Raw genomic sequence first — 22,183 nt, forward strand, 5'->3', positions numbered from 1 at the left:
ACATACTGTATGTATTGTGCTGTTATGCCATGCCTCCTACAAACTACCCCTGCACTGGGAGTAAAAAACAAGCAAAGTTTAAAACTGTTAAAACACTGTTGTCAGTCTGCCGTGGCACACCTGAGGATCTCTCACGGCACACTAGTGTGCTACGGCACACTGGTTGAAAAACACTGCTATATATAATCATGTACTGTATATATAATAGGTATAGATATATATTGTATCAAAATACCATCACATATAGGTAGGAATATGTATTTATGAATAAATAAAATATATTCTGCTATGTGAAGAACATTGGAATGTGAAATATTCATATTTTCGGGTTAGCGTAAATGAGAATATGGGGAAACACGTGAACGTGAACATTATGTTCGGCTTTTTGCACTTGTCAGGTTATTGCGAGAATTTTAACAGTTTACTTTCAACTCATAATAAAAGCGCAACCTGACAAGTGCAAAAAAGCTTATTTCTTGCGCAATTAATGCTTGAGCGGAAGCGTTAATTTGCACTCCACTTGTAATCTGGCCCAAATATTTTTAAAGTATATAAATAACAAACTGAGTTGATTATTCATCTTAAAATCTGATCTCTCAAGACAATCTCAATTTTACACCATGTAAAAAAAATAATTAAGAATTATCCATACAATTTCAAATATTTATTTTTCTTTATAATTTCTCTATAAAAATATTTTCTGTATTATTATTTTTTTAAGCAGGGTAATGTTGGCAATTTGTTTTTTTAATAAACATTATGGAAACACTAAATATGATTCCAATACTAAAAAGAAAAAAAAATGTCTGTTCATATTTTCAAAATGATCCGTTTGTAGAAGTGTGGAAGACTGTGCTATTGTACACACAATGTTGTACATTGCAAAGGTTATGCAAAAGACAGGGATCGATACCAAAGCAGTATAGTTATAAAATGTGTTATTTACATTGAGATTATCTGCTTGAGTACAGTGTAAAGTTTAAATTAGATGCAAGAAACTATATCTAGGCATGCACCTGCCCAACACTCCGAGCCATCCATAACTGGTATTTGCTGGGCAGATTGATTTACAGGCATTTCTTCTTCCCTTTTAAGATGATGGTGGCAGATGCAGAGATTAATGTCCAAGTTCATAACTTTATTTTTATATCAAACAGATCTGAAAAGAAAAAGTTAATAAAATGAGTACTTAAAAGCAATGATACCATAAACACACAGCCCTTGAGTTAACATAGAAAGTACCCAGTATGAGCTAGATTACAAGTGGGTCGCTAATTTATCGCCCGTTTACAGGCACACGATAAATAACCAGCGATTACAATTAGCACTCCGAAAATTAATCAGAGGTTAAAGGTCCCCCAATTGCCCCCAAAATTAAGTGTGCATATCCCTGTTACAAATAAAAAATATGAGCATCTTTCATTTTAGTGTTATGGGCCTTTACATTGCAGTGTATGGGGAACTGTTTGTTCTCTATAAATATATATGTATATGCTTATATACTGTACATATATATTTATGTGTTAATATGTGTACATACATATATATGTATGTGTTACTATGTGTATATACATATATATATATGTGTTACTATGTGTATATACATATATATTTATGTGTTATTATGTGTATATACATATATATTTATGTGTTAGTATGTGTATATTTATATATATTTATGTGTTAGTATGTGTATATTTATATATATTTATGTGTTACTATGTGTATATACATATATATTTATGTGTTACTATGTGTATATACATATATATTTATGTGTTACTATGTGTATATACATATATATTTATGTGTTAATATGTGTATATACATATATATTTATGTGTTACTATGTGTATATACATATATATTTATGTGTTAATTAATTAATATGTGTACATACATATATATGTATGTGTTACTATGTGTATATACATATATATTTATGTGTTAATTAATTAATATGTGTACATACATATATATGTATGTGTTACTATGTGTATACATATATATTTATGTGTTACTATGTGTATATACATATATATTTATGTGTTACTATGTGTATATACAGATATATTTATGTGTTATTATGTGTATATACATATATATTTGTGTTACTATGTGTATATACATATATATTTATGTGTTACTATGTGTATATACATATATATTTATGTGTTACTATGTGTATATACATATATATTTATGTGTTACTATGTGTATATACATATATATTTATGTGTTACTATGTGTATATACATATATATTTATGTGTTAGTATGTGTATATACATATATATTTATGTGTTACTATGTGTATATACATATATATTTGTGTGTTATTATGTGTATATACATATATATTTATGTGTTACTATGTGTATATACATATATATTTATGTGTTACTATGTGTATATACATATATATTTATGTGTTAATATGTGTACATACATATATATGTATGTGTTACTATGTGTATACACATATATATATGTATGTGTTACTATGTGTGTATACATATATATTTATGTGTTACTATGTGTATGTACATATATATTTATGTGTTATTATGTGTATATACATATATATTTATGTGTTACTTACTATGTGTATATACATATATATTTATGTGTTACTATGTGTATATACATATGTATGTGTTACTATGTGTATATACATATATATTTATGTGTTACTATGTGTATATACATATATATGTATGTGTTACTATGTGTATATACATATATATGTATGTGTTACTATGTGTATATACATATATATGTATGTGTTACTATGTGTATATACATATATATTTATGTGTTACTATGTGTATATACATATAAATGTATGTGTTACTATGTGTATATACATATATATGTGTTACTATGTGTATATACATATATATGTGTTACTATGTGTATATACAGATATATTTATGTGTTACTATGTGTATATACATATATATTTATGTGTTACTATGTGTATATACAGATATATTTATGTGTTACTATGTGTATATACATATATATTTATGTGTTACTATGTGTATATACAGATATATTTATGTGTTAGTATGTGTATATAAATATATATTTATGTGTTATTATGTGTATATACATATATATTTATGTGTTACTATGTGTATATACATACAGTATATATTTATGTGTTACTATGTGTATATACATATATATGTATGTGTTACTATGTGTATATACATATATATATATGTGTTACTATGTGTATATACATATATATTTATGTGTTACTATGTGTATATACATATACATTTATGTGTTACTATGTGTATATACATATATATTTATGTGTTACTATGTGTATATACATATATATTTATGTGTTAATATGTGTATATACATATATATTTATGTGTTACTATGTGTATATACATATATAATTATGTGTTACTATGTGTATATACATATATATTTATGTGTTACTATGTGTATATAAATACAGTATATATATTATTTATGTGTTACTATGTGTATATACATACAGTATATATTTATGTGTTACTATGTGTATATACATATATATTTATGTGTTACTATGTGTATATACATATATATGTATGTGTTACTATGTGTATATACATATATATTTATGTGTTACTATGTGTATATAAATACAGTATATATATTATTTATGTGTTACTATGTGTATATACATACAGTATATATTTATGTGTTACTATGTGTATATACATATATATTTATGTGTTACTATGTGTATATACATACATATGTATGTGTTACTATGTGTATATATTTATGTGTTACTATGTGTATATACATACAGTATATATTTATGTGTTACTATGTGTATATACATATATATTTATGTGTTACTATGTGTATATACATATATATTTATGTGTTGTGTATATACATATATATTTATGTGTTAGTATGTGTATATACATATATATTTATGTGTTACTATGTGTATATACATATACATTTATGTGTTACTATGTGTATATACATATATATTTATGTGTTACTATGTGTATATACATATATATTTATGTGTTAATATGTGTATATACATATATATTTATGTGTTACTATGTGTATATACATATATAATTATGTGTTACTATGTGTATATACATATATATTTATGTGTTAATATGTGTATATACATATATATTTATGTGTTACTATGTGTATATACATATACATTTATGTGTTACTATGTGTATATACATATATATTTATGTGTTACTATGTGTATATACATATACATTTATGTGTTACTATGTGTATATACATATATATTTATGTGTTACTATGTGTATATACATATATATTTATGTGTTAATATGTGTATATACATATATATTTATGTCTTACTGTGTGTATATACATATATATTTATGTGTTACTATGTGTATATACCTATATATTTATGTGTTACTATGTGTATATACATATATATATTTATGTGTTACTATGTGTATATACACAAATAAACACAAATATATAGGTATAAATTCATATATTTTTAATATTTGCTGCCCTTCGCTGTGCGACTTAGCCCCTTCACTGCACTAGGTTCTTAGCCGTGTCTATTAACTATACACAACCTACTACCTGTCATCACTAATCAATAAATATACTCCAGAAGTATATAGACGCACGCTCTCTTGAGTGCAAAGCTTCCATGCAATGCGAGGTCACCTTCGCATTGTGCTTACTTGTAATACCAGTGCACATTTGCGTGTGCTGGTATTACTGAGTGGAATGCAAATATATATCTGGCCCTATATTGGTAACAATTATTAAGCTCATAAAACCAGATTTATCCATTTCTTTCTGTACAAAGTAGAATCATATTAGTAATGTTTAATATGTGGAATATGACTACTACATATAAATAATTTCAGGGATATAAAAATTAAATTAATGGTGAACTTTAGCTAATCAAAATACCATTTATGTAATCTTTGCCATTAAAAAGTATGTGTACTTTTTTATTTATTTTTTATTCTGTCAGCAGAAAGGATAAAATCCGTGCCTATAGTAATGTTTCTATTACAATGTTATGCAGGCCCACTGGGATCAACACTTTTTTTTTATTTATGAAATTCCAATGAACATCCAATCAGTGTGTGTGTCATATGACACTCTTGAAGTCCAGCCCTGTAAAAGCAATTTGGAAGCCTATGTAGAGAGTGGGTGGGTCTGCTCTCTATGTTACAGCCCAGCCAACAGAGAAAATGAGAGGGGGGGGGCAGAGGAACAGAAGGTACCAAATAGGATTATACAGCCACGTACCAATACAGCATAGGGCTGAGCATCCCTTTGTTGCTTTTGTTGTTTCAGTAATTAGCTCATTTGCTAGCCCTTACCCTGTTGCAGCACTATCTTATTCAGGCTTACAATGGCTGATTTGGATGAGCCAGCACCCACACTTCCCACAGGGGTAATAAATGTTGATAAACGCCGCCTCATCCTAGCTTCAGCACTACAAGGTGGGAGTTCTTCATTTCTAGAACCTAAAGAGGACAATTTACCACACTTGTTCTCAGAGTTGGAAAAATTGAGATACAAAGAAACTAACCTGTGGTGGGACATTGAGTTTCTGGATCTATATGTAAAGGAAGTCAAGGTCCCTAGGGGCCTCCGAATGAAAAAATGTCCCTCCTTTGCACAACAAAAGCCAGAATTCATGGAAGAATGGAACAACACTCTCACAAGATGCTCCATGACTCTTATGAATCAATTGCTTAGACACAAGAAGCAAGAAAGAGAAGAGATTATCACTCAAATTAATGAGATTATATCTACTATCAAGCCTTTTGAAACAACTAATCATTATAAAGATTATTATTCACAACTAGAAGGAACTATAACAAAGTTAGATTTGGAGCTATCCAGCAGGAAAGTGTCCAAATACAACACTAAAGATTATGACCTCAACATTGTTTATTCCTGGCAGCAGCATAGACCCACAGGGGGCAATAAGTCAAATAAAACTAAGGGCAATGGGGGGTAGTTATCAAGCCGTCAACCTCAAATATGCTGGAATTCTGCAGCGTATTTGTGGCGAGGCTGATTCGCCTTAGTTATCAAAGGCTCGAGACCGGCAAAAGTAGAATTTTGTGACGTAAGCTTCGATCCGCCGGACTCAGTCCGACACAGATCGATTCTTACGTCACTCCAGATGTTCCGCACACAAGTGCGGCACAATCTCACTACTTTTGCTAGTTATCAAATGACTAGCAGGTACGCTCGGCACTTTTACGGCCCAGCGTACCTGGTTTTCAAACCGCCACCCCTGGAGGCGGCGGATCCCATAGGAATCAATGGGAGTCTGACCATAGCGAAAGTACAAGTTCGCTGCTGACAGACATCCCATTGATTTCTATGGGAGCTGTCTACACCTAACACCCTAACATGTACCCCGAGTCTAAACACCACTAATCTGTCCCCCCTACACCGCCGCAACTAAATAAAATTATTACCCCCTAAACCGCCGCTCCCGGAGCCCACCGCAAGCTACTCTATACATATTGACCCCTAAACCGCCGCTCCCGAAGCCCACCGCAACTATAATAAATGTATTAACCCCTAAACCGCCGCTCCCTGAACCCTCCGCAACCTATATTAAATGTATTAACCCCTATCCTGCCCCCCCTACACCGTTGCCACCTATAATAAATTTATTAACCCCTAATCTGCCCCCCCTACACCGTCGCCACCTATAATAAATTTATTAACCCCTATCCTGCCCCCCACTACGCCGCCGCCACTGTAATAAAATTATTAACCCCTAAACCTAAGTCTAACACTAACCCTAACGCCCCCCCTAACTTAAATATTAATTAAATAAATCTAAATAATATTTTTATTATTAACTAAATTAATCCTATTTAAAACTAAATACTTACCTTTAAAATAAACCCTAATATAGCTACAATATAAATAATAATTATATTCTAGCTATCTTAGGATTTATTTTTATTTTACAGGTACCTTTCAATTTATTTTAACTAGGTACAATAGCTATTAAATAGTTATTAACTATTTAATAGCTTACCTAGCTAAAATAAACTGAAATTTACCTGTAAAATAAATCCTAACCTAAGTTATAATTACACCTAACACTACACTATACTTTAATAAATTATTCCTATTTAAAACTAAATACTTACCTGTAAAATAAACCCTAATATAGCTACAATATAAATAATAATTATATTGTAGCTATCTTAGGATTTATATTTATTTTACAGGTAACTTTGTATTTATTTTAGCTAGTTAGAATAGTTATTAAATAGTTATTAACTATTTAATAACTACCTAGCTAAAAGAAATACAAAATTACCTGTAAAATAAATCCTAACCTAAGTTACAATTAAACCTAATACTACACTATCATTAAATTAATTAAATAAACTACCTACAAATAACTACAATTAAATACAATTACATAAACTAACTAAAGTACAAAAAATAAAAAAAGCTACGTTACAAAAAATAAAAAAATAAGTTACAAACATTTTAAAAATATTACAACAATTTTAAAGTACTTACACCTAATCTAAGCCCCTAATAAAATAACAAACCCCCCCAAAATAAAAAAATGCCCTACCCTATTCTAAATTAAATAAAGGGCCATTTGTGGGGGCATGCCCCAAAAAGTTCAGCTCTTTTGCCTGTAAAAGAAAAATACAACCCCCCCCCCAACATTAAAACCCACCACCCACATACCCCTAATCTAACCCAAACCCCCCTTACAAAAACCTAACACTAATCCCCTGAAGATCATCCTACCTTGTCTTCACTCAGCCGAGCAGCGATGGAACCGAAGTGGACATCCGTAGCGGAAGACGTTAATCCTCCAAGCGGTGCTGAAGAAATCTTCCATCCGATGAAGTCATCATCCAGGCGGCGCTGAAGAAGTCTTTGATCCGGCCGATGTCATCTTCCAAGCCGGGTCTTGAATCTTCCTCCCGCCGACGCGGAACCTCCTTCTTCACCTACGGACTACGACGAATGAAGGCTCCTTTAAGGGACGTCATCCAAGATGGCGTCCCCTCAATTCCGATTCGCTGATAGGATTCTATTATCTGTTCTGATCAGCCAATAGAATGCGAGCTCAATCTGATTGGCTGATTCCATCAGCCAATCAGATTTTTCCTATCTTAATTCCGATTGGCTGATAGAATCCTATCAGCCAATCGGAATTGAGGGGACGCCATCTTGGATGACGTCCCTTAAAGGAGCCTTCATTCATCGTAGTCCGTCGGTGAAGAAGGAGGTTCCGCGTCGGCGGGAGGAAGATTCAAGACCCGGCTTGGAAGATGACATCGCCCGGATAGAAGATCTCTTCAGCGCCTCTTGGAAGATGACATTGGCCGGATCAAAGACTTCTTCAGCGCTGCCTGGATGATGACTTCATCGGATGGAAGATTTCTTCAGCGCCGCTTGGAGGATTAACTTCTTCCGCTCCGGATGTCCACTTCGGTTCCATCGCTGCTCGGCTGAGTGAAGACAAGGTAGGATGATCTTCAGGGGATTAGTGTTAGGTTTTTGTAAGGGGGTTTGGGTTAGATTAGGGGTATGTGGGTGGTGGGTTTTAATGTTGGGGGGGGGGGTTGTATTTTTCTTTTACAGGCAAAAGAGCTGAACGTTTTGGGGCATGCCCCCACAAATGGCCCTTTTAAGGGCTGGTAAGGTAAAAGAGTTTTGAACTTTATTTAATTTAGAATAGGGTAGGGCATTTTTTTATTTTGGGGGGGGGTTTGTTATTTTATTAGGGGGCTTAGATTAGGTGTAAGTAGTTTAAAATTGTTGTAATATTTTTAAAATGTTTGTAACTTATTTTTTTATTTTTTGTAACGTAGCTTTTTTTATTTTTTGTACTTTAGTTAGTTTATGTAATTGTATTTAATTGTAGTTATTTGTAGGTAGTTTATTTAATTAATTTAATGATAGTGTAGTATTAGGTTTAATTGTAACTTAGGTTAGGATTTATTTTACAGGTAATTTTGTATTTCTTTTAGCTAGGTAGTTATTAAATAGTTAATAACTATTTAATAACTATTCTAACTAGCTAAAATAAATACAAAGTTACCTGTAAAATAAATATAAATCCTAAGATAGCTACAATATAATTATTATTTATATTGTAGCTATATTAGGGTTTATTTTACAGGTAAGTATTTAGTTTTAAATAGGAATAATTTATTAAAGTATAGTGTAGTGTTAGGTGTAATTATAACTTAGGTTAGGATTTATTTTACAGGTAAATTTCAGTTTATTTTAGCTAGGTAAGCTATTAAATAGTTAATAACTATTTAATAGCTATTGTACCTAGTTAAAATAAATTGAAAGGTACCTGTAAAATAAAAATAAATCCTAAGATAGCTAGAATATAATTATTATTTATATTGTAGCTATATTAGGGTTTATTTTAAAGGTAAGTATTTAGTTTTAAATAGGATTAATTTAGTTAATAATAAAAATATTATTTAGATTTATTTAATTAATATTTAAGTTAGGGGGGCGTTAGGGTTAGGATTAGACTTAGGTTTAGGGGTTAATTTTATTACAGTGGCGGCGGCGTAGTGGGGGGCAGGATAGGGGTTAATAAATTTATTATAGGTGGCGACGGTGTAGGGGAGGCAGATTAGGGGTTAATAAATTTATTATAGGTGACGACGGTGTAGGGGGGGCAGGATAGGGGTTAATAGGTTTAATATAGGTTGCGGCGGGTTCAGGGAGCGGCGGTTTAGGGGTTAAACTATTTATTTAGTTGCGGAGAGGTGCGGGATCAGCAGGATAGGGGTTAATAACTTTATTATAGAGGGCGACGGTGTAGGGGGGGCAGGATAGGGGTTACTAGGTATACTGTAGGTGGCAGCGGTGTCCGGGAGCAGCGGTTTAGGGGTTAATACATTTATAAGAGTTGCGGCAGGGTCTAGGAGCGGCGGTTTAGGGGTTAATACATTTATAAGACTTGCGGCAGGGTCTAGGAGCGGCGGTTTAGGGGTTAGTAACTTTATTGAGTTGCGGGGGGCTCCGGGGGCGCCGGTATAGGGATAGAACAGTGTAGTTTAGTGTGGGTGCTTAGTGACAGGCTAGCAATAAAGCTGGGAAAAAGCCGAAGGGCAGCGAGATCGGATGAGTGATAACTCTCACAGTCCGCTGCTCATCGCCCCGCGGCTTTTTTACAGCTTTTTTTGATAACTTAGGCGAATGTATTCAAGGTCTGCGGCGGCGAAGGTAGGCGAGCTTAGGCGGGCGTATTGGGCCGGCGAAGGCAGAAAAGTAGACGGCTTGATAACTACCCCCCAATAAGCGCCGTAATCAGTCTAAGAAGAAAGTTACTTTTTCCAGTATTGATACGGATGCTGGCAACTCTGAGTACAGGTATACCTCACTTTACAGCGCTTCACTTTACAGCGCTTCGCTAATACAGCGCTTTGTGAAGCTGATGATCAACCTGCAAGGATTTTGAAACACTGCTGTAATCTTCATGAGATTGCGAGAAGAGTGACTGGCACCATTTTATTATGCTTAGTTCACTCTGTTTACATCATTACAGTGCAATCTGTGTCTCAGTGTTATAGTCTGGCAAATTTTACTACAGTAATTGTCACTATTTTACAGGCACAGTATTTATTGAATACTAATTGAATACTGTGCTGAGCTTGTGTTAAACTAAACGTAGCACTACTGCACCTCTAATATATGTTAGTTCAAACATGTTTTTAAACACACTACCAAGTGAAAAGAAAGCTAAAACTGCCTTGTTTCACTTTAAGGCAGTTTTCATTTTACAGCGGGGCTCCGGTCCCTAACCCGCTGTATGAGCGGGGTATACCTGTATAGTCATACTACTACTAACTCCAGCCAGCCAGCACAGCTAGACCAGTCCTTGCTACTCTAGTTAAAATGCCCAATCAGACCAGCACCCCTAAAACTGCAGCCAAGACACATAGATACCCCATCAGGGCAGCCTCAAAAATCAAGAAAAAGTAGATAATGTAATCAACCTTTCTGATACTCCTCTCACTCAACCACAAATTTCTATCTTGAATAAAGGTCTCACTTTTGCTCTAAGTACTAATTTTGATGTCTTTACCACCATGATAGACATTAACCGGTTAGTACGCAAATTTACCCTTAAAAAACACTTTTTCAATCCAGACCACACTAGTCTAATCCCTCTCACCAACACTGTTCCCTTCACTCCTACTGTCAGCACAGGTTTAGCTTATAAAGATCTCTGTGCCTTCAATTCACTAATATCTTTGCAAAATAATGACACAAGATACACTCCCACGAATGTAGGCTCTCTCTCTAAAGATCGCTCTTACTTCTATCCGGTACAAGCCAGAAGTACTTGTATAGAAATGTACCAAGAAGCAGTACAAAGGGATATTCTTAAATTACATGACACTTTAAAAGAACCTAATAGCACTGTCACACACAACACCTCTTATTCAGAAAGATTGGCCCTAAAACAGTTACATGATAATTCTAACATAGTGGTTACCCAAGCGGACAAAGGGGGCGCCGTAGTAGTTCTGAACACCACGGATTTTATCAGGGAAGTAACCTCCCAACTTAATGACAATAATACATATACTAAGCTCAGCTTTGACCCCACAGCCACATATACTAAAGAGCTTTTCAACTTTTTGGATACGGCACTGGAAGAGGGTTTTCTCACACGTGAAGTTTTCGCACATCTACTTATAGATGATCCCCTCATACCCACATTCAGGGTCGTACCCAAAATTCACAAAACCCTTTGCAACTCTCCTGGCCGGCCAATTGTGGCCTGCATGGGGTCCTTGTGTGAAAGACTAGGAGCTTGGTTGGATTCCATACTCCAACCTATTGTGGTACCTCTCACAGGATACATAAGAGACAGCACGCACTTACTACAACAATTGGAGCAGGCTGTATGGCTCCCTGATTATCAGTGGCTAACCATAGATGTCACAGCACTCTACTCAAGTATACCTCATAATAAGGGACTTGAAGCCATGAAACATATGATCACGAAATATACATCCTACTCCAAGGAATACATAGACTTTTTAGTTTCCACTACCAGTTTCTTGCTAACCCACAACTACTTTGTCTTTAAGGGAACCTACTACCTACAAAAATGCGGCACAGCCATGGGGGCAAAATTTGCCCCAGCATATGCAAATCTGTATATGGGCTGGTTCGAACTCAACAACATATTAACGGATGGCTTTCCTTACGGAGACAGTTGTGTATGGTCGCTATATAGATGACCTTTTGGTCATCTGGAACAGGGGTTGCCAACAAAGTGTCAATTCTCTTATAGATTGGCTCAACAATAATGACTTGAATTTAAATTTTACTCATAACAGAGCTAACAAAACTATCCCCTTTTCTAGACCTCCAACTCTCTGTAGATGGTAATAGCAACATTGTTTCTTCCATCTACAGAAAATCTTTGGCACGAAATACCATACTTAGAGCAGACTCATGCCATGTTGGCCACATAACTAGGGGTATACCTAAGGGCCAATTTATTAGAGGCCGTAGGAATTGCACAACACTTAGTGAGTATACTAAACAAGCCAACCTTATAGCCTCAAGACTACAAGAAAGAGGCTATAAAAAAAGTAATTTAATAAAAATTGCTAATGAGGTCAGCAAAATGGATAGGAACAAACTGCTAGCAGGTTTTTATAAACGAAAAAATCCAAATAACCAAGATCCGCAATTAGCCAATAGCATAGTCTTCTCCACTGCATATAGCAAGCAGTATCACAAGATTTGCAATATAGTTTTGAAATATTTACCAATCTTGCAGAGTGATAACCAACTAAAGCAAATATCTAAAAAACAGATTTGATGTGTAGCTAAGAAAGCCCCTACTATCGGAGAAAAGGTGAAAAAACATTTTTTCAATAAACCAAGTAAGCCTTCACATTGGCTCACAATTTCCAATGGTTTTTTCAAATGTGGCCACATCTGCAAATGTTGTAATTACACAAACAAAACAGACCATTTCACCTTATTCCAAACAGGCCTTACTTATCACATCAAACATTGGATAGACTGCACTAGTTTCTTCGTCATCTACTTAGTTAAATGTCTACAATGTTCCTTTCAGTATGTAGGGCTCACCTCTCGGATCCTAAAGGACCGCATCAGGGAACATCTCCTGTCCTTAGAAGAAGACACACCTAGGACACCTGTTGCAAAGCACTTTCGCACTCATGGCATGCACCACACAAAACATTTGTTTCACTTTGTTGACATAGACCATATAAGGAAAGATATTAGGGGAGGTGATAGAATCGGCAAATTACTTAGACAAGAAGCCTTTTGGATCTTTACGTTACAAACTAAATATCCTAAAGGCCTTAATAAGAGGCATGATTTAGATTTATTTATAGATTAATTTCCTCTTATCTCCTCTAACATTTATATGCCTACCCCGGTAGGTATCCCACACTCTTATCTTTCCCTGCCCTAGATAAATCATCCTCCCAGTTAGTCTACTGATAAGAAGGATGTGGATTAGTTACCACCTAGCTCTTTCAAACAAGTTTCTCTTATTTTCCCCTCACTTTCTCTCAAACAAGATGGGGTTCAAATTAATTGACATTAAGAATATATCATATTCAATATTGAAAGGGATAATAATTTTTATATATCCCCTATGACCCTAACTCTTTTAGGTTCTAGAGTAGTTAAATATATCAGATTGTTCATTTTCTTATTTTTACTGTATATGTGTTTACTTTTTATTATTATTTTTCTCTCGTATCCTGTATGTTACATTATCTGTATATTCTACATATAGTATTCTACATATAGTATTATATGTAGAATATATAGTATTATATATTATATATATAAGCACTAATAACTAGTAATGATTAAAGAGGTATGAATATAGAATACAATAATACTCGAGACTAAGGGGTATTCCAGAAACCACCTCAAGAAAATAATATAAAAATAAATAAATATAGGTGTCTCCATAGTGCAAAGTGCAAAGTGCTCTTGCTGATGTATAACATGATTATAAAACTGCTGCCCTCTAGTGTTCTTGCTAATGTATAACACTGTAGCAAAACTGCTGCCATCTAGTGCTCTTGATGATGTATAACACTAGCAAAACTGCTGCCATCTAGTGCTCTTGCTGATGTATAACACTGTAGCAAAACTGCTGCCATCTATTGCTCTTGCTGATGTATAACACTTTAGCAAAACTGCTGCATCTAGTGCTCTTGCTGATGTATAACACTGTAGCAAAACTGCTGCCATCTAGTGCTCTTGCTGATGTATAACACTGTAGCAAAACTGCTGCCATCTAGTGCTCTTGGTGATGTATAACATTGTAGCAAAACTGCTGCCATCTAGTGCTCTTGGTGATGTATAACACAGAAGCATAACTGCTGCCATCTAGTGCTCTTGCTGATGTATAACACAGAAGCATAACTGCTGCCATATAGTGCTGCAGACACGTGCACACTCCTGAACTCACCTTCATGCTTTCAACAAAGAATACCAACAACATGAAGAAAATGTGATAATAGAAGTAAATTGGAAAGTTGTTTAAAATTGTATAATCTGTCTGAATCCTGAAAAAAACAAAACATTTTTTTTAATGTCCCTTTAAAACCCCTTTGTACTAACAAGTAATCTGCATTCCCAACATTCATGTCTTTTATAATGACAGCAGAACTTATACCCAGTATTATTGGATGTGAAAGCAGTTATCTTGTGAAGTTTTTTTTTCACTTAGTATTGAATCTTGCTAGCTTTATTAATGATCAAATAAACAACATAAAAAGAGCCTGAACAAAGAGATACTCTATAGCGAATAACAGTGTGAGACCATGTGATATATCCAGTACCGTGATTACAAACTTATATGCTTTGGGATATGCTTGGGGTAGTTTGGAAATGCATGTGACATCCTTGAGTTATTTGTACATATATTTAACCATCAATAAACTTAAATAAATGTTACATAGTATAATGATATAAAAAACATAAAGTGAATTCAACTGTATTTATCATAGAGTTCTATTTACAACTAAAACAATGAAGATACATTTTAAATACAAACAGCACAAGCAAAGTGAGATCTTTTATCAGTCCTAATAAGTGACACCCCAGTGGGAACGACTGGAACATTGTGATTATGTGCGAGGAGGTCAAGGAATAATAGTTATTTTTTTATTTATGCTAAGTATAGCAATTAAAGGGACAGTAAACACCTTGTATTTACAAGATGTTCCTGGTGTCTTCCTATAGTACAACATATTAGCCCAGTCTAGACATTTTTATACCAAATTGCCATCTTGTTTGCTGCACCTTGTTTTTAAAAGTCAAACTCCGCCCACCATTTGCCTTATTTGGAGCAGTCACTCTGGGCTTGCTTCTGCAGAAGACAAGGCAAACCATGGATATTATCTTAATATGAGCTTTTACAAAATATGACGAGTCCACGGATTTCATCCTTACTTGTGGGATACAATACCAAAGCTATAGGACACGGATGAAAGGAAGGGACAAGACAGCAACCTAAATGGAAGGCACCACTGCTTGAAGAACCTTTCTTCCAAAAACAGCCTCAGAAGAAGCAAAAGTATCAAATTTGTAAAATTTGTAAAAAGTATGAAGAGACGACCAAGTTGCAGCCTTGCAAATCTGTTCAACAGAGGCATAATTTTTAAATGCCCATGAGGAAGCCACAGCCCTAGTGGAATGAGCCGTAATTCTTTCAGGAGGCTGCTGTCCAGCAGTCTCATATGCCAAACGGATGATACTCTTCAGCCAAAAAGAAAGAGAGGTAGCCGTAGCTTTCTGTTCCCTACGTTTCCCAGCAAAAACCACAAACAATGAAGATGTTTGACGAAAATCCTTAGTCGTCTGCAAGTAAAACTTTAAGGCGCGAACTACATCTAAGCTATGTAACATACGCTCCTTCTTAGAAGGGTTAGGACATAATGAAGGGACAATTTCCTGATTAATATTCTTGGTAGAAACAACCTTAGGAAGAAACCCAGGTTTGGTACGTAACACCCCCTTATCAGCATGGAAAATAAGATAAGGTGTATCACATTGTAAAGCCGAAAGCTCAGAAACTCTGCGAGCAGAAGAAATAGCAACCAAAAATAAAACTTTCCAAGATAATAACTTAATATCTATGGAATGCATGGGTTCAATCGGAACCCCTTGAAGAACTTTAAGAACTAAATTCAAACTCCAAGGAGGAGCAATTGGTCTAAACATAGGGGCCTAGTTATCAAGCCGTCAACCTCAAATACGCTGGAATTCCGCATCGTATTTGTGGCGAGGCTGATTCGCCTTAGTTATCAAAGGCTCGAGACTGGCAAAAGTAGAATTTTGTGACGTAAGCATCGATCCGCCGGACTCAGTCCGACACAGATCGATTCTTACGTCACTCCAGATGTTCCGCACACAAGTGCGGCACATTCTCACTACTTTTGCTAGTTATCAAAAAACTAGCAGGTACGCTCGGCACTTTTACAGCCCAGCGTACCTGGTTTTCAATCCGCCACCCCTGGAGGCGGCGGATCCCATAGGAATCAATGGGAGTCTGACCATAGCGAAAGTACAAGTTCGCTGCTGACAGACATCCCATTGATTTCTATGGGAGCTGTCTACACCTAACAACCTAACATGTACCCCGAGTCTAAACACCACTAATCTGTCCCCCCCTACACCGCCGCAACTAAATAAAGTTATTACCCCCTAAACCGCCGCTCCCGGAGCCCACCGCAAGCTACTCTATACATATTAACCCCTAAACCTCCGCTCCCGGAGCCCACGCAACTATAATAAATGTATTAACCCCTAAACCGCCGCTCCCTGAATCCGCCGCAACCTATATTAAATGTATTAACCCCTAATCTGCCCCCCCTACACCGTCGCCACCTATAATAAATTTATTAACCCCTATCCTGCCCCCCACTACGCCGCCGCCACTGTAATAAAATTATTAACCCCTAAACCTAAGTCTAACCCTAACGCCCCCCTAACTTAAATATTAATTAAATAAATCTAAATAAATTAACTCTTATTAACTAAATGAATCCTATTTAAAACTAAATACTTACCTTTAAAATAAACCCTAATATAGCTACAATATAAATAATAATTATATTGTAGCTATCTTAAGATTTATATTTATTTTACAGGTACCTTTCAATTTATTTTAACTAGGTACAATAGCTATTAAATAGTTATTAACTATTTAATAGCTTACCTAGCTAAAATAAACTGAAATTTACCTGTTAAATAAATCCTAACCTAAGTTACAATTACACCTAACACTACACTATACTTTAATAAATTATTCCTATTTAAAAATAAATACTTACCTGTAAAATAAACCCGAAGATAGCTACAATGTAATTAATAATTATATTGTAGCTATCTTAGGATTTATATTTATTTTACAGGTAACTTTGTATTTATTTTAGCTAGTTAGAATAGTTATTAAATAGTTATTAACTATTTAATAACTACCTAGCTAAAAGAAATACAAAATTACCTGTAAAATAAATCCTAACTTAAGTTACAATTAAACCTAATACTACACTATCATTAAATTAATTAAATAAACTACCTACAAATAACTACAATTAAATACAATTACATAAACTAACTAAAGTACAAAAAATAAAAAAAGCTAAGTTACAAAAAATAAAAAAATAAGTTACAAACATGTTAAAAATATTACAACAATTTTAAGCTACTTACACCTAATCTAAGCCCCCTAATAAAATAACAACCCCCCCAAAATAAAAAAATGCCCTACCCTATTCTAAATTAAATAAATTTCAAAGCTCTTTTACCTTACCCGCCCTTAAAAGGGCCATTTGTGGGGGCATGCCCCAAAGAATACAGCTCTTTTGCCTGTAAAAGAAAAATACAACCCCCCCCAACATTAAAACCCACCACCCACATACCCCTAATCTAACCCAAACCCCCCTTACAAAAACCTAACACTAATCCCCTGAAGATCATCCTACCTTTAGTTGTCTTCACTCAGCCGAGCCACCGATGGAACTGAAGAGGACATCCGGAGCGGAAGAAGTTAATCCTCCAAGCGGCGCTGAAGAAATCTTCCATCCAATGAAGTCATCATCCAGGCGGCGCTGAAGAAAAGTCTTCGATCCGGCCGATGTCATCTTCAAAGAGGCGCTGAAGAGGTCTTCTATCCGGGCGAAGTCATCTTCCAAGCCGGGTCTTGAATCTTCCTTCCGCCGACGCGGAACCACCTTCTTCACCGACGGACTACGATAAATGACAGCTCCTTTAAGGGACGTCATCCAAGATGGCGTCCCCTCAATTCCGATTGGCTGATAGGATTCTATCAGCCAATCGGAATTAAGGTAGGAAAATTCTGATTGGCTGATGGAATCAGCCAATCAGATTCAAGTTCAATCCGATTGGCTGATCCAATCAGCCAATCAGATTGAGCTCGCATTCTATTGGCTGATCGGAACAGCCAATAGAATGCGAGCTCAATCTGATTGGCTGATTCCATCAGCCAATCAGATTTTTCCTACCTTAATTCCGATTGGCTGATATAATCCTATTATCCCTTGCTGCATTATGAAATACTAAAGAATAATCATGAATATCAGCTATCCAAAATATCGATGTATAACACCGATTTGCAGCTATACAAAAACTGCAGTAAAAAACTTTTAACAAATGATAAGGGTTTAACAGGATTTATTCATTCATCCAATGAGCTTAAGCATAACACATTTTATGTCAAAGGGAACACAAACTAAGATAAGAGGATAACCGATTACTTATAAACCACAAATTTCAAAGTGGAAGGTTCACTGCTATACTTTTTTAGTGCAGCAATTATCGCTGCAGGCGATTAAAATAAAACTAAAGCGGCAAAAATCTATATAGTAACAAGAAGGTGAAGGTATTTATTCTGTTCGATCCTCCTCTGAGTACGCCAAGAAGCTGGTGAAATTTTGAATTTTAACTATTAGAAGACATATATATGGAAAATGAAGCCTCTATAGTTAATACCAAAGAATGTAACTGTCAGCATTTGGTTTGACACTACACCTTTAAACCCAGATCTCCTCCCCAAATTCTATCCTATTTAAGTCTCAATCTACCAGGAATCATTGCTTGATTATTAAAGTGTGTTTAGGTGACTTGCTCTAGTCTCTCTAGACATTGTTTCATATTGAGCCAAAGAAAACCTGAATTATCTGTCCTAATCATTTTGGGGATTTAATTTTTCTTATCCCTTTACCTTGGGCAATTTGCAGCATTATAACGTTTTTGTTTATTTTACTTTTTCTGAAGTTTTACCCACACTTCAGCAAGCTGCCAGTAACATTAGCCGTCTGCCGTACTCAGTCTGTGAACGGACGCACTTGCTATTGCTGACGTCATCTCCGCTCTCAGTCAATCTCCTGCGCAGCACGCCAGAGTCGGTAACCACGCTGATCAGACTGAACGCTGCTCTCCTGTCTCCCTGCAACTTCTCTGGATAACAAGTAAGACTTTCTACCATCCACAAACGTTAGCCAGAAAGGTATGTGCACCAACGAATACTTATAGCATGCTGGATAAAAGACTTAAAGTAATGCATTACTGAACTTTTGTGCCTATATCTTCATGCGACGCAATTCATCTCTAATCATTATTTCTTATACTGTGTATCATATTTGGAGTATAACCCTCAACTTAACCATTGCCTAAGGAATAATAACTTTAACATTTATCATATAAGGCATACTCAGTGTATATTATTCTTAACTCATGTTCACGTAATTCCATTGAATCACCAATTATTATTCTGAATCTTATACCTATCATTTTATCATATTCATATGTTACTCATTTCATTATCAATCATTATCACTTCTCATATTGAGTCTCTCACAACTAGAAAGTTAAAGTTGTGTTAAATCTCACAAATCAGTTATTAAAATTGTATTTATACATGACCATAATAACCAAGCCATGGTATTATGGAGATTATGAATACAAACATTAACTTAATTATTAATTTTGTGAATTATATATTTAAATATATTTTTACCTAAGTATCACAGAATAATCAAGCCCTTAAAAGAAATAAATAATTTATTTTAGCTACATATTTCCAGGTAAAAAATGGATCCTGTTGAAATGGCAAATCAAATCACCACATTAAACCAGAAAGTGGAAATATTGGCCCAAGGTTTAACCGAACTAAAAAATGAAAACAGTACACTAAAAAGTATACTTAATGAATATGTCACCCATAAGCCAATTGAAACTCCTGAACCCCAGGTTAACCCCCCAGTACCATTTGCTGGTGATCGCACGAAATTTCGTGAGTTTAAGAACGCTTGTATCCTATTATTTACTTTAAAACCACGAACCTACCGAACTGATAAAATTAAAGTTTTCACCACTATTTCCTATCTCTCTGGGGAGCCCAGAGCATGGGCAGACAGATTTCTAGAAACAGAAGATCCAATATTAAATTCGCTGGAAAACTTTTTTCAAACTATGGCTGTGCTATATGATGACATAAATAAACAGCAAACTGCTGAACATAGATTAAGATCCCTTAAACAAGGGAAAAGACCAGTGGAAGATTACATAGCGGATTTTCAGTTATGGGCCACGGATTCTGAGTGGAACTCAGTAAGCCTAAAAAACCAGTTCCGTCTAGGTTTATCCGAACATTTAAAAGATGAACTTTCCAGAGTGGATTTTCCGGAGAGTTTGGAATCTTTATTTAAGTTGTCCATAGCCATGGATAGGAGATACCGCGAAAGGAAGATTGAAAAACATCATTTTGATAACACCCCCAAAAGATCTTTTCCATCTTATCAAGATAAGACCCACTCAACACCTATGCCAATGGAAATAGGTACCATTCGCGGTCCTCTTAGTTTTGAAGAAAAACAAAGAAGAAGATCCGCTAAGCTTTGCCTCTACTGTGCAAATAAAGAACATGATGTAACATCATGTCCTATCCTCTCTCGTCAAAAGAAGGGTAAGTTGACACTAAATTATACGACTAATAAATTACAAAACCCTTCTTATCTATCCATAACATTGTCTTTACAGTGGGACAGTCTACAACTTCAGAACGAAGCCATTATTGACTCCGGAGCTGATGGTATATTCCTTGATGAATTTATTGTTAAACAAAATAAAATACCTATTCTGCAGAAATCTTCTCCTGTCTATGTAAGGGTAATAGATGGTACTCAGATATCAAAGGGTCCTATCACTCATCACACAATCCCATTATTAACCATCACACCAGATGGACACAAAGAATTTTTAACATATGATATCATCCCCAGCTCAATCCATCCCATAATACTCGGCCTACCATGGCTCCAAAAACATAACCCATCAATAGATTGGACCCAAAATCAAATCACTTTCCAATCACAATATTGCCAAAAAACATGTTACCCATATGTTCATATAGGACACATATCCTCCGATTTACCTAATGAATATCATGAGTTTAATGATGTGTTTAATTTAAAAAATGCTGAATCTCTCCCACCTCATAGGCATTTTGATTGTCCTATTGACACTAAACCAGGAGTAGAAATACCAACAGGAAAAATATTTCCTCTTTCACAAAAAGAATTGAAACAGCTTAGAGAATACCTGGACGAAAACCTTAAAAAAGGTTTTATATCACCATCATCATCTCCTATAGCTTCAGCCATCTTCTTTGTTACTAACAAAGATGGTACTCTTAGACCCATTATAGATTACCGAGCTCTGAACTCTGTTACCATAAAAAATAGATACCCATTACCACTCATCCCGGAGATAATTGAACGACTTAGTGGAGCATCCATTTTCACTAAGTTAGACCTTAAGGGAGCATACAATTTAATACGTATGAGATCCGGAGATGAGTGGAAAATGGCATTCAGAACCAGGTATGGTTTATTCCAATACAATGTAATGCCTTTTGGACTCACGAATGCCCCTGCCACATTCCAGTTCTTTATAAATGAGATCTTTAAAGAACTGATGGATGTGTGCATAATAGTCTATCTAGACGATATTCTTATATATTCCAAAAGTCTAGAAGAACATAGAAAACACGTGAGATGGGTTCTTTCCACACTTCGAGATCATCATTTATACGCTAAAATGGA

At 34.9% G+C, this 22,183-nt stretch overlaps 1 protein-coding gene across 1 annotated transcript in view; it reads right to left on the bottom strand.

Annotated features, from left to right (window-relative positions):
• Positions 1-649: 649 nt before the first annotated feature.
• The window catches only part of ITGB3BP (integrin subunit beta 3 binding protein), a gene marked incomplete in the record, with an annotated part of 308,200 nt that continues 286,666 nt past the window's right edge, over positions 650-22,183 (bottom strand). The window contains 1 exon segment of the mRNA XM_053693670.1: positions 650-1,159.

The sequence above is a fragment of the Bombina bombina genome, chromosome 10 (assembly GCF_027579735.1).
Source record: "Bombina bombina isolate aBomBom1 chromosome 10, aBomBom1.pri, whole genome shotgun sequence".
In the NCBI taxonomy this organism is placed as follows: domain Eukaryota; kingdom Metazoa; phylum Chordata; class Amphibia; order Anura; family Bombinatoridae; genus Bombina; species Bombina bombina.